This window comes from Triturus cristatus, chromosome 2_1 (genome assembly GCF_964204655.1).
Source record: "Triturus cristatus chromosome 2_1, aTriCri1.1, whole genome shotgun sequence".
Classification (NCBI taxonomy): Eukaryota; Metazoa; Chordata; class Amphibia; order Caudata; family Salamandridae; genus Triturus; species Triturus cristatus.
In genome coordinates this window covers 996,501,594-996,516,199 of record NC_140581.1, presented here as the reverse complement: position 1 = coordinate 996,516,199, position 14,606 = coordinate 996,501,594, and the positions used below count along the sequence as shown (strand labels likewise).

The 14,606-nt window shown below is 49.1% G+C and overlaps 1 protein-coding gene across 2 annotated transcripts in view; it reads left to right on the top strand.

The window, feature by feature from the left end:
- The window catches only part of DENND4C (DENN domain containing 4C), a 1,124,311-nt gene that overhangs the window by 791,023 nt on the left and 318,682 nt on the right, over window positions 1-14,606 (top strand). The gene's annotated exons all lie outside the window — the stretch shown is intronic.

Below are 14,606 nucleotides of genomic sequence, written 5' to 3'. Positions count from 1 at the left end.
CTGGTGCTGGAAAGGACTGCTTGTTCTTTTTAGAAGAGAGTCCAGGATGATATAACGTACCTCCGTGTCATGTTCCTTGTAAAGTAAAGGATTTAATAAAGTAGTAGGAACTTTGAACGCTTGTCTGTGAGTCTCCTCAGAAGTCAAGTTTTCTGAAGGAATAGTACAACTTTCTCATATGACGTACGGTTTGGTAAGTGTAAAAGTATTTTTCGTGTGAAGATGTGGCGAGTTCATTTGTAAATGCTAAAGCTGTACTCCTAGGCCAAATCTCTCCCCTGTTCCTGACCCGGTATGATTCACACATAGTACAATTTACGTACATTGAACGTGTGTGTGAATGAGCCTGCAGAAACGCCTTTACCATTCATGCTTTTACAATAAAATTCGTGGTAAAGGCATATTTGTTGTTAAATCCTGCACGGTAAAGGCTTGCATCTTAAGACACATTTGTGGTAAAGCCTTTGTTGTATAGGCATGCGTGATTCAGCCTTCGTTCAAAGGTGGATCCCCCACTACTCCCCAATATATTGATAAATGTATTGTTTATAGCAAGTATAGCTATAGATTCACATACTCTGCATACTCCTGCCATCAAGAATTTTGCCTGGAAGTTTTGAGTCACAAGATCTGTTGTGACTCCACCCTTGGTCCACAATGCACTAGGGCAAATATTCCCCTTAGATTGTTTTCTTCTGCCATTGGGTTCAGACATTCAGTGCCAGCTTCAGAACTGACTCCTTCTTCTTAGGATTCTTCAGGGTCATCTTTCAAGTTTTCAAACCCAGTGAGTCTGAAAACAATTGCTGACTATTTTGTGCCTAGCCAGAGGGCACACTGTGCACCAAAATTGGGAACCAGCACCCTTGACCGATGGGTCTTCAGTGCTTCAGATTATATTTGGGATAATGACTGTTGGGAGTGGTGAGATAGTGTTATGAATGTATACCTTTTGAGTTTCTCTTTAGGTGAGACACCAAGTACCCCATATCCGACCATAACGGTGTTAGCAGACACCTGCTGAGCATTCTGCTGCAAGAAAACCCTCCTGCACCAATGACTAAGGCACTGGGTGCATCAGAGACCAATTCTATCCAGAAGATCTGTTCAGTACTGACAAGGAAAAAGGGGGTCCATTCCTCGGGGCTATCAGCAGCCTGTGGGCATGTGAGCCAAGAGATAGCATTCTCTAGGGTCTCTAAAGTTGAGCACATGAAGGCTGAGTGCTAAGCTCTGAAGCTCTGGTCATGAAAACTAAGTCTACACCAAAGGAAACAGTCCTGCTGCAGACCCAGCAATGTCAGTTCTTCCAACCTCCTAAGTGTTCCCAGACCAAGGCAGACCACATCTCCTGAGGGAGTTAAGCCATTGTTGCCAGAGACCAGCCTGTAAGACATCAACACTCGGGTCTGGCTCCTCAGTCTCTCTTGTCCAGATCTAAGTGGTGCGATTCTTGGGTTGTAGGACCCAGGTCTGCAGGGTTTGGTTTCCTAACCCGCATGTGCAAGTACTTAGTTCAGTGCATCATCACCGAGTAAGAAGTCCATTTTTTTTGCTGCAGTCCCGCACTACCCACTGAGCATCCTGCAAGTGTGGAGTTTGTGGGTTTTTGGGTTACCAACAGTTCCATAAAAGGTTCGGGGATACTCGTAATTCCAATCCTACTTTGTTCTTAGAATAGCACACTCAAGCACAGCACTAAGAAAGACACTATGTATTTAAAGTATTTATTTCAACAGATTTTTTCTGTTGCTTAGTACAAGAATAATAACCACATAGAATTTAATTTAAACCGCATTTGTGCATGCTGATAACATCAAGAATACAATGATTAGTTCCAACATGTTTTTAGAAGGTTCCTAACAGCCTACCACCCTAATGGTACTTATATGCACTACACTATGAGGGCATGCGAAAGCTAACTTGCTCTAGAGTTTCTTGGGGCCCTGTGCTGTGCATAGCTGTTGACAGCAGATCAGCTATGTATATCAGCCTCCAGAGTGTTCCTTCAGAATACAAAACACAATGAGCTGGGCTCAGCTCCTCTCGACTCAGGATCAACTCTTGGCTTACTAGTGGATGCTACAGCAGTTTGGCAGGACCCTCATGATAACCTGGTGCAAAGGCCTGTCAAACTCAGTAGTGAATGCAAGGGTTTTATTAAGATATTAGGCAAACACAAGGAGATGATGGGCGGAGCGCTGAAACTATTCAGAAACTCACCCCCAGTCACAGATCTGGGTTGAGTGATCTTTAGATCACTTTACCACCCCAGTTCAGACCCAGCTATATGCAAATCAGTCTTGACCCTGTGCCTCATGAGAACATTCCAGCCCGAACTGCCAAGCCAGGTCCTCCCTGGACCAGAAACGAGCATCCTGGGACTGATTTTGGGGTAACAGCTAGCCTTGTTGATGCGGGGTCTTAACTGGGGTGGTGAAGTGAGCTAAAGAACAATGATGGATTCAACCCAGATCTGTGACTGTTTCAGCACTCCGTCCATCATCTCCTTGTGTTTGCTTTAATTAAGATAGTAACTTCTGATGGATACATCTGCCAGTGGATTCCTCACCTTGTGAATATCCCCTGCGCCAGCAACATTCGGAAACTTTTGTAGCAGTCCACGCCGATGGGGTCGAAGATGACGTCACAGAGGCACGGCTCCGCTCGCGACTCCACTGACGTCACCGGCTCCATAAGAAGACCTCGTCGGCGTGATGACGTCAGTTCCCTTTTTTCCGCGCCGACGACGCCAACGGATTTCGGGAATCGTTACTGGTAGCTTTACCTGTTACTTTGTGTTTATTCCGAAGTTTCTCTGTCTTTCTTCGAGAATGTCGGCAAGGAAGTCTGGTTTCAAGCCCTGTCATGAATGTGGCAAACACATGTCCATTACTGATCCGCATGACGACTGCGTTTGGTGTTTGTCATCGGACCACGATGTTGAAGGATGTTCGTGTTGCAGGAAGATGAGCTCAAAGGCTCTTAAGGAAAGAGAGGCAAAGCTCTTTATCGCCCGGATGAAGAGAAAGGAGAAAAGAGGTAGAAGAAGATCCAGGTCGAGGTCAAGGTCGGCTTCCAAGTCGACGTCGGGACATGCTTCAAAGAGCAAGAAGCATAAGAAGAAAAGGAGGCATTCGTCTCATCACAAGGCCTCGACGTCGAAGTCTAAATCACCTGCTCGGCGTCGAAGGGAGTCAGTGTCTCCTTCTCCTGTTCCGGCTTCGCCTCCCGTTCCATCTTCTCCTGTGTTTTCTCCGGCTCCGGCTGATTCGCCGGTGCCGGCGTCCTCTCCGGCGCCGATGGCTTCTCCAGGTCCTGCAGGTCCTTCGGCTCCGTCTCCGACTCCGGCCCAGGATGAGGATGATCAGGCTCCGGGTGAGTCTGTGACGCCGCAAGTTCCACCGTCGGCGCCGGCAGGCCCGAGTCCGGTGTTACCTGACCAGTATCCAGCTTTCCCTAATCCAGGTCAGGACCCCTCGCAGTATCTCAATGCGATGTATGGGGTGTTCTCACGGGCCATGTATTCCTCTGGTGCACCTATGGGTCCGATGGGTCCGATGGCTTTTAATCTGGGAGTGCCGCAGGTTTATCCTCAAGCACCGTTTATGCCTTTCTTCCCAGCGGCGCCGTCTTGGCAGATGCCGGCGCCGAAGACATCGACGCCGCTTCCCTCTTCACCGGCGCCGACTCGACTTCGTTCGACGCCGGCTGCTCCAGCTGATCCACGTTCGACGCCTCTGCCGGCGCCGTCGGTGCGGATCCGTTCCAGGAGAGAGGCGCAGAGAGTGCTGGAGGAGAGGAGCTATCTTATGGATGAGGCTGAAGAGGGAGAATTAGTCGAATCCGATGAGGTGTTTGACGAATTGAAGGAGGCAAGTGGGTTGGATTTGTCTCCGGAGTGGGAGATCACTCCTCCTTCAGATGAACCTTCTAAAGACGTGGCTCCTTATCATGCTGTGATAAGAAAGGCTGCAGAGTTGTTGGACCTTCAATTGCCATCTGTTGAGTTCAAGTCTAACATCTTGACTGAGGTGTTGCACTCACCAACTGCGGTGTCGGAGCCACTGTTGCCTTTTAATGATGCAATATTGGAGCCTGTGTTGGATGTGTGGCGCAAGCCTTTTTCAGCTCCTGCGGTGTCCAAGGTGGTTGCAAGGAGATATAGGGTGGCTCCGGGGGATCCTGAGTTTTTGTCATCACACCCTTCACCTGAAAGTCTGGTCGTTCAGGCTGCTTGTTCTGGACGTTCAAAAGGTGCGTTTCCTCAGGTCCCAGGGGACAGAGAGGCCAAGAAGGTGGACCAATCGGCCAAGAAAGTCTTTTCTTCAGCCAGTATGGCTTTAAAGTCTTCTAATGCGACTTGTTTATTGGGGCGCTATATCCATGCGCTTATGGATTCAGCTAAAAAGTTGGCACCGAAGCTGTCGGAGGTGGATAGGGCAGGCTTCAGTGAAGTACTGTCGGATGCCCAGGCGGCTGCTCGCCAGGTTATACAGAGTGGCTTGGATACAGCAGACTCAGTTGCCAGGGTCATGGGGTCTTCAGTTGCCACCAGGAGGGGAGCATGGCTTAAGTCCTCCGAATTTTCTTCGGATGTCCAGTCGACCTTGTTGGACTTACCTTTTGATGGGTCTGGTCTGTTTGGGAAGAAGGCTGATGCTGCTCTCGAGCGCTTCAAAGAAAGTAAGGCTACGGCTAGGTCGTTGGGCCTTCAATCCCAGCCGAGAGGTACTTTCAAGAAGTACAGAGGTTTTGGAAGGGCGAGTTTTCGTTCTTATAGACCAGCCCAGCAGCAGCAGCAGCAGCAGCAGCAGCAAAGCTCCAAGGGGTATAGAGGAAGGCTTAGGGGTCGCTCACGTGGCCGTCAACTCTCCTCCTCCTCTTCCTCTTCTTCAGCCCCTCCCACCACCGCAAAACAGCCCTAGATTCGACATTCCGGATCATGCTCGTCCTGTGGGGGGCCGGCTTACCCATTTTCTACAGGATTGGGAATCGGTTACTACAGACCTTTGGGTTCTGGATCTTGTAGAAAATGGGTACGCCCTTCCCTTTCGGGAATTTCCTCCAGTTTACCCTCCTTGCCAAGGTGCTTGCTCGGAGGACCACCGTCTTCTCCTGCAGGAAGAAGTCCTGAAGTTGTTTCAGAAAGGGGCGATAGAGGTGGTTCCGGAGCAGGAGAGGGGTCAGGGATGCTACTCCCGGTATTTTCTGATCCCGAAGAAGGACGGCAGATTGCGTCCGATTCTAGACCTCAGAATCCTGAACTTTTACCTGAAACAGGAGAAGTTCAAGATGCTCACCCTTGCGCAGGTTCTTCAGGCGCTGAATCAGGAGGACTGGATGGTGTCGCTCGACTTGCAGGATGCGTATTTTCACATCCCCATCCTGAAGTCGCACAGGAAGTATCTCCGTTTCACGGTAGGGTCGCAACATTATCAGTTTGCGGTCCTTCCGTTTGGTCTTACTTCGGCACCTCGGGTCTTCACAAAGGTGATGGCAGTGGTGGCAGCCCATCTCAGAAGATCGGGAATTTCGGTTTTCCCTTATTTGGACGACTGGCTGATCAAGGCGGAGTCGTCGGAGAAGGTGCTGTGTCATCTGCAGGATACAACTCGGCTGTTGTACAGATTGGGTTTTTCGATCAATGTGCCCAAATCTCACCTGGTGCCCTCTCAGCGCAACCTGTTCATAGGTGCGGTACTGGACACTACTGTGTGTCGAGCATTCCCTCCTCCTCAAAGGATTCTCGACATACAGGAAATGATTCCTTTGTTTTTCAGCGGAGCGGTTGTTCCAGTTCTGAAGGTCCTTCGCCTGCTCGGTCTGTTCGCTTCCTGCATACTGTTGGTCAACCATGCACGCTGGCACATGAGGGCGCTCCAGTGGTGCCTCCGCAAGCAGTGGTATCAGCACAAGGGAGATCTCAGGGAGTCTGTGAGGATCTCCAGAGAAGCTGCAGCGGAGATGTCTTGGTGGAGCGTGGAGGGCAATCTGTCCCAAGGGAAGCCCTTCCATCTACCTCCATCGGTGGCCACGGTGATAACGGATGCATCCACCTTAGGGTGGGGTGCTCATCTGGGGGATCTGGAGATCAAGGGTCTTTGGTCTCCAGAGGAAAGGTTGCTTCACATCAACCTTTTGGAGTTACGGGCGATACGCTTGGCGCTCAAGGCCTTCCTCCCTTCCCTTCGCGGTCAGTCTGTTCAGGTTCTGACGGACAACACTACCGCGATGTGGTATATAAACAAGCAGGGAGGAGTGGGGTCTCTTTGTCTGTGCAGAGAGGCCCTGCGTCTATGGTCCTGGGCTCAGGACCATCGGATTTGTCTGATGGCAAATCATCTGGCCGGGGTGCTGAACGTTCGTGCGGACAGTCTCAGTCGGCAGTTCTCTGCCGACCACGAGTGGAGGCTCCATCCGGAGGTAGTTCGTCACGTCTTTCGGACGTGGGGAACTCCTCGGGTGGATCTGTTTGCCACTTTCGAGAACGCGCACTGCCTGTCATTCTGCAGTCTCCAGTATCCGATGCAGGGGGCGTTGGGAGACGCGTTTCAGTTGAGTTGGGGCTCTCGACTCCTTTACGCGTTTCCTCCCATACCCTTGATTCCTCGGGTTCTGAGGAAGGTTCGCCAAGACCGGGCCCAAGTTATATTGATCGCCCCGGATTGGCCAAGAAGGGTGTGGTACACAGATCTTCTCCACCTCTCCTCGTGCCCTCCGCTCCGTCTCCCTCTGAGGGCAGACCTCCTCTCGCAGTCGGAGGGGCAGGTTCTACACCCCCACCTCCGGAGCTTACACCTTCATGCCTGGAGATTGAACGGGGCAACCTGAATTCTTTCTCTCTCCCGTCAGATGTGGTGGATGTTATTTTATCGGCCAGGCGACACTCCACCAAATCCATATACTCCTATAGATGGTCTAAATTCGTTCTCTGGTGCGGAGAGAGGTCAATTGATCCCTTGAAGGCTCGTTTGTCTAATATTTTACAGTTTGCCCTTTCACTTGCTCAGCAAGGCTTTGCTGTGGCTACTGTAAAAGGATATTTATCTGCTTTGTCGGCTTTCCTATGCCTGCCGGATCAGCCGTCCTTATTTAAGTCACCTATTGTGCTTAGGTTTCTCAAGGGTCTTACGAATAAATTTCCTCCTACTCCCTTTATTGTACCTCAGTGGGACTTAAACCTTGTACTGACTTATCTTATGGGTTCTCCTTTCGAGCCCTTACATAAGTGTCCCTTGAGACTGTTGTCTTTTAAGACGGTTTTCCTCGTTGCAATCACCTCGGCAAGGAGAGTAAGTGAGCTTCAAGCTCTTAGTTCAAAACCCCCATTCTTGACTGTGCATGCTGAACGAATGGTTCTCCGGACCAGGGCTGCGTTTTTGCCTAAGGTGGTAACTCCCTTCCATCTGGGGCAGTCCGTTACCCTTCCTTCTTTCTATCCTCCCCCTCACCCTTCCAAGGAGGAGGAGAGACTTCACCGCTTGGACCCTAAGAGGGCGGTGAGCTTTTACCTGGACAGGACGAAAGACTTTAGAGTTGATGACCAGCTCTTCGTGGGCTTTGCTGGCTGCAGAAAGGGTCGTGCGGTGCACAAGCGCACCCTTTCAAGATGGATTGTGCTATGCATCAAGATCTGCTACTCCCTAGCTGGTAAGGAGCCTCCGGAGGGTTTAAGAGCTCATTCCACTAGAGCAAAGTCTTCTACCTCTGCTTTGTCTAGGGGTGTTCCTGTGGAGGACATTTGTAGGGCGGCAACTTGGGCCTCCCTTCACACCTTTGCAAAACATTATTGTTTAGACTCTGAGGTGAGGAGGGACGGACATTTTGCCCGTTCCGTCCTTCAGGATTTTCTGGTATAGGGGGATGGACACCCTCCTCCGGGAGTGGGGACTGCTGTGGAATCTATTCACAAGGTGAGGAATCCACTGGCAGATGTATCCATCAGAAGAACAAGTTACTTACCTTCGGTAACGCTTTTTCTGGTGGATACAGTATCTGCCTGTGGATTCCTCACTGACCCACCCGCCTCCCCGTTGTCCATCCTTCTATACCAGTGACTCTGACGGTAATTCTATTGATGATTTCAAATGTATTTATGACTGTCAGGGACATTGGGTTTTTTTTTTTTTTTATTTATTTTTTTTTTCTAGTGCTTTGATGTTTCTTCTCCGCACTGTGTGTGTTGATATGCATATTGTGTACTGTGTATGCTGTTTATGTACATATTGCTGTCAGTCCGTCCGTGTGCCTCGAAGGCACGGAAAAAAGGGGCGGAACTGACGTCATCACGCCGACGAGGTCTTCTTATGGAGCCGGTGACGTCAGTGGAGTCGCGAGCGGAGCCGTGCCTCTGTGACGTCATCTTCGACCCCATCGGCGTGGACTGCTACAAAAGTTTCCGAATGTTGCTGGCGCAGGGGATATTCACAAGGTGAGGAATCCACAGGCAGATTCTGTATCCACCAGAAAAAGCGTTACCGAAGGTAAGTAACTTGTTCCTCTGACTTTTAGCCTGCATTGCAAATTCTTGGGGGGATTTTCCAAAATCCATCATACAGCGGGACTAAACCAGCGAGATTACAATATTTCAACTCTAAGTTTATCTTACACCTCTACTATTAAACCTTAAAATGTAGATATTGAGTAGTTTGTGGCAGACTTGTGCCGCCTGATGCGCTAACAGATTGATTTTTAGGTGAAAACACTCAAGTTCTGCAAATGATAATGACATGCTGAATAAGGACTAAAGGCAGAAAGGCTGGCGTAACGTTTTAAAAATGGAGTCAGACTCTGGAGTTGTAGGGGGAAGTAATATTCCTCCTATCTGCATTCAAAAAGATATTCGACTAGCTGATCGCCACAGCGCAATCCTCTGAAGGTCAACAATTGAAATAAAAAAGTAAACGTGTATCATTCTGCTTCGTAGTATCCTAACTGTTGGTCATAAATGTGTGCTTCGTAGTATCCTTACTGATGGTCATTAATGTACAAAATTCCTACCAGTGTGCAGTGTACACGGAACACTGGTTTTCATCTGTCAATCATCTTATATGTCTTGAACTGGAGGTAGACGCTGCATCATTCATAGATGAGATCTCACCTCCTTAGTATAATCTGGTCAGTTTTTGGAAAAAAATTCTTTCTTCAGATTCCCATTTTTCTGCGATACAAAGACAACTTTTCAGCACCTGGCTGAAAAGGCAGAGAGAAAAAATGAGGGAAAGGGACCAGTCCAGTAAAAAAATGTACAAGGTTGAAAAATATGTTCAAGGTTGAAAAACATGTTCTGTTCCTGTTTGGAGCCAGTGGGTTCCATCTCCGAACATGCACTATATTGACAGTTTGCCTCACAGCCTCAATTCTTTTTACTGGCGTTTGCTGAGTGGATCATAAAACACCTCCATGTTGTTTTACCATTTGTTTTGCCAATTTGCTCTTTTTAGGTCTCGGCTAGCGATGGCTGCGCTTGCGCAGTCTCGCTCGCGAGAGATAATGACTTGGGAGAAGAGGGGCTTGAACCCGCCCCTCTTCTCCCCTGTTCTCCATTGGCTGGCCTAGTAAATGCTGGCCAGCCATTGGAGAAGAGGTCCCGTCACTCCAATCATGCCCGTCCTTTTTGATCGGGGGCGTGTTTTTTGCGAAAAGTCTCAGGGAGGAGACAACAGCAAAACACGCCCCCGAATCCGAAAAGGACGCTCCTTTTCTCCGAGGCATTTCTGCTGTGCCTCGGAGAAAGGCGGTGGTGTGCCTTTTGCTCTGCCTTGTTGCTCCTGTAAGGCCAAGGAAGCCCTCTCTCGTGCAGTTACACATGATCTAAGCATGTTCTGATATTAGGCTGCGCTCCAATTTATTTACCAAAATGATCTAGAGTTGTGTACTATCAGTACATGTGGCTGTAAATGCTGCGCCAGCACGTGACACAAAGGACGCATCTACCAATTAAACAGTGGTATGGGCAGAGCGGAGCCTCGGGGCACAGTACAGTGACAGACAATATTGTCATTGTGTAAACTGGGGTCCGCTGGTCCATGGTTAAAACCCAATGCTTGGGACACCCAGAGCTTTCACTGGTTGCCCACGACGCACGCGGTGACCTCGCCTTACCCCGGGACATTGCCACTTTAAGTCGAACCCGTCCTGTTGACCTGTGGGCCCTTCTTCTGCCCGAGGAGCGCCCCAGAGATAAATCTCGGGTCCAAGCAACATCTGCCAGGCTAACATCTGCCACCGACAGCAGCGTCCCTGCCCTGCCGGACCTCCCATGAAGGGCTCCAGCGACTCTTTATCCAGCTGCCGCCCCTCTGGTGGGGTCTGCAGCTCCCACCACGCGGACCCTCGAGGCCATCCCCTGCTTTACAGCCAGGGTGAAACCAAGGTGGGGCGGGAGGGGGGACAATACGAATGACCCGTTCAACACAACAGGAATGCTCTCGAGTGTGCCATGAAATTACAAAGAACAACATTGACTCTGCGCTGACCACACTGGACTGCTTGATATCGGCGCTAGGGACGCTACCACTTCACGCAGCATTGTCCCGCGCAGATAACGCAACGGTTTATCTCTCGAACAGAAAGGCCGTCTTGAGAGGCCTGTCAGCCAGCAAAGGGCACCATTGTCTCAAAGGCGAAATGTCTGGTCACCGCCTATTGTCCCGGAGGGGCTGCATAAGGCACTGTGACAAGAAGCAGCAAGGATAAAGCGCCGAGTGTGGGGGCGCGTGTGTGTGGGGGGGGGGAAGGGTGTGTGTGTGCCCCGTCTCGCTCCCACTTTTGTTGTGTGAAGAGTTTCTATCAAAACTGAAGGCAGGCGCGCAACACCCATTGGACTCACAGGGCTTCAGCCCCCCCCCCCCCCCCCGTCGTGTGTGGCAGCCCGGGCTGAGACAGCTTCCGGGCAGAAACACAGCCGCACCCGAGCACTTCAAAGGTCTTTAAAAGACCATTTGCATGTTAATGAGGCCTCGCTGTTGTTTCACCCCTTCTAAAGAGCCCCTGCAGCTCCACTCTACCGATTGCTTCAAGTTTCAGCCCCCCCCCCCCGAAATTTTTTCTTAGCCCCCCCGACATTTGACTCTAGTTGCGCCTCTGACTGAAGGTACACCGCGAACTGCACACCGTGACTTAATGCACGTACATACGCTATAAAATATGCTGGCATTAATTTCTGGAGGGAAGAAACTCATTACCTGTACATTAAAAAAGAGGCACGTTTTTATCTCCTTGCTGTTCCCACCCATGCGGTGCCCCGGGACACTCGCTTCCCGCCGGTGTAGGCTGACACATTCAGCACGTACTTGCTACTGCAAGCTGATAGCATTGTAAATCAGTGCAACACAGTTGCTGCTGCAGCCCCAGCAGTGTGGGAACATTAGCCCCAAGACTGGTGTGGGAACCATTTCCATGTGCGCCTGGCTATGCTAAAATCCCTTGTTAATGCTCGGAGAAAAGTAAGAAAGAAAATAATCTAGCGCTTCGTACTGTATTTGTACGCCGCAACTAAAACACGTGTTAAAAGGCTTAGTTTGAACTGCCATTTACCAACAGCAAGCCTTTAACTCACTGAGCCATGTCCGTGATGTCACTTTAAAACAGGAACCTCCAAAAGGTCGATCGCGAGCGACCCGTAGCTCCCAGACTGCCTCGGACTCGCTCCCCTGCTTTGTCAGGTTAGTTTACAATGTATAACTGCGGGGCCCAGAAAGCGGACTTGAAAGTCCTGCCGCTTGAAAGAAGCCTTAAAAAAAGAATTGCCTCACATCAGATCAAACCGCCTGAAAAAATATATGTATCCAATTGAGATGTATTTCCTTTAAGTCAATGGCAGTAATATATTTGGAAGAGAGATGCATTACATTTAATTCTTAGTTTCTTTCACTTTCACAACGCTAACAACAAAAACTATTGTTTCCTGCTCCAGTTTGCACAGACTTGAACAACGTGGGTATTATTACCATAAGGCATGCTTCCTAAATCACTTTACCCGGCGGCCTGCAGTATGTAGCCACGGCATCCGCAAGGGGAGGCCGAGTGACTCGCAAACCCCTCAGTAGGCAAGTCTGTGGCTGCCACGAAAAGCGCCCATACGGCCCTTAAATGAACGTCTGCAGGACATGCCTGGGCATGTTATCGACTCGGCAACCTCGATTCAGGGGGTGTAGTGCTGAGAGAACTCCCGCGATCCGGAAAGGAGGCAGTGCCCAGCTGCCTACGGACACCACCATGAAAAGGCGGGCGGCGACAAAGGCGAGGTTGAGGTGAGCATTGGCCTGGGTCATGCGCAGAAGGTAACGGGGGAGCATAGGGTGCTAGTGTGATGTCGCTCCATAATGAGTTTTTTCCAACTCGCCTTCCTTCCCTTTTAACTATCTCCCGCCCTCCCTTTCTTGCATTTTATCCCCTTGCTGCCGTCCCTTTCTTACCGTTTATCCCTTGACCGCCCTCCCTTCCTTCCGTAATTGAGTGTACCCAGACCTACCAGCCTTTTATGGATAGCAATACATATTTTATTGAAGTGTGTGTATTTTTGGTCCAAATGCGGTCGCTTTCACTTTCGCGTGCTGTGCTTGTTTACATTTCTGTTGCTTTGCTCCCACCCCCACCCACTGTCTGTGTTCACAAAGCTCCCACCCCCCCTTCCGTTGGATGGAAGCTGCAGGCTAGTTGGGGGCTAAATGAGTGATTGTTGCACACGCGGGGGCAGGGGATCATCTGTCGAGCTTGGAGCAGAAAGGCTGAGGCATTTGTAAAAGGCATTTCAATGTGATACATGTGCTTCGGTAAGGTAGATGGTTTAAGAGTGTGGTTATGGCGTCGGGGGTGGGGCGAGTCGCACTCGAGTTCATTGAAGTATATTATATTGTAATCGATGAGCCACACACTCTCTCTCTATCTCACTACCTCACTCTTTCTATCTCACTAACTCACTTTCACTCTCTCTTTCACCACCTCTCTCTCTATCTCACTACATCACAACATCACTCTATGCTTATATATCACTACCTCACAACATCCCTCTACCTCACTCTTTCACTACCTCACTCTCTCTATCTCACTACCTCACTCTCTATCTACCTCACTCTCTATCTCACTACCTCACTCTCTATCTGCCTCACTCTCTCTCACTACCTCACTCTCTATTTCAATACCTCACTCTCTCTCTATCTCACTACCTCACTCTCTCTCTGCTAATGCAATAGGTATCACATATGCAACAAAAAAGCTAATGCCAATTGAAATGACAATGCCATTTATTTAGGGATACAAAAATGATAAAAAAATAATGAGCAATACCAATAGCTCTACCTATAATATTGCCGAGACCATTGCATTGTAAATGGGAAAAGGGCCAGATGCGCTTCTAGGAGGGGGTGGTGGTGGGGTGATTTCAAACCTGGGACAGACTCCTTTGGTCATGCTTCGTGTTTCATGCAGACTTTGTCTAGACGAGTGCAGAAAACAGGTTTGTCTCTCACACCACAGCCACATGTGCAAACCGACCAGGCAAAAAATTTTGTGTGGCTTCCTTCACAACTCAGGCAGCCAGTGAAACAGAAATCCGCAAAATAGGGTGCATCTTTAGTGGCAGCAACTACACTCCATTTTAGGTATCTCAGGCAGCCTTCTTTACTTGTGCTTATAGGACGTGGCTTAGATGTCAAGGTGTTAACTTAACCCAGTGGTCGAAGTGGGGGGAAAAAAGTATGGGAACTGTAGGCGGAGAATCAGAGGGCGGGAATAACCCAAGGATCGGATCAGTGGGCGGAGCAAGAGGCGTGGCCGGAACGCGCAAACATCCCAATTGTTTGTATTTGTTTGACAGTTCACTGCCCAGTTTAATCAACCAATGGATACACATGATTATTTAAGGTTATAATGAGTTATTGACATTAAAATATACTCACAAAGTGGGATATGTTTCTAATCACAGAATGTTCAAAATACGATACAATGTGGAAGCACAAGCCAATTGTCTCTGAGTCATGGAGTTTCTGTCATCAGCACTTCTCCCTTTTTCCACAACAGCAGTTCAAACATGAATGGCAAAATATCCTACATGGCAAATGTTTTGTATGAGAGAGATTAAGCTATTGACATTGTAAATAACAATGCCGTTTCTCTAAATGTTTTAAAAACAAAAACATAAACAAAAATAATGTCATGAGCAATGCCAATAGCTCTAACTTTACCAATCCCGAGACCATTGCATTGTAAATGCTTGTTTTCAGTTGAAATTAGTTTATTGGAATCCCAGAAATCAAGGGGAGCAAAACCAGAGAATGATACAGCTGTCAAAAATGATACATGTGAACCCGACAAAAACAGAAAGGTGGGGAAGGTAGACAGAGCCAATGTAACCAGGAATTTTAAAAAAACAGATGGAGAAGGGGTGGGGTTGGAGAGAGGTAGAGGGGAGGGAGAAAGATAGGGAGGAGGAGGCAAGGCAGTTGATGGCAGGGCGGATCGCTATGGGGGTCCGTTTTCCCCTAGAAAGGAGAACTAAATAAGGAGGAACTCATCAGCCCTATCCTTCAGGTTGTAGATCACCTTCTCATAAGAGTTAGTCTTGAACATGGCCGCAAGCCGTTCCTCTGGGTTGGATTTGT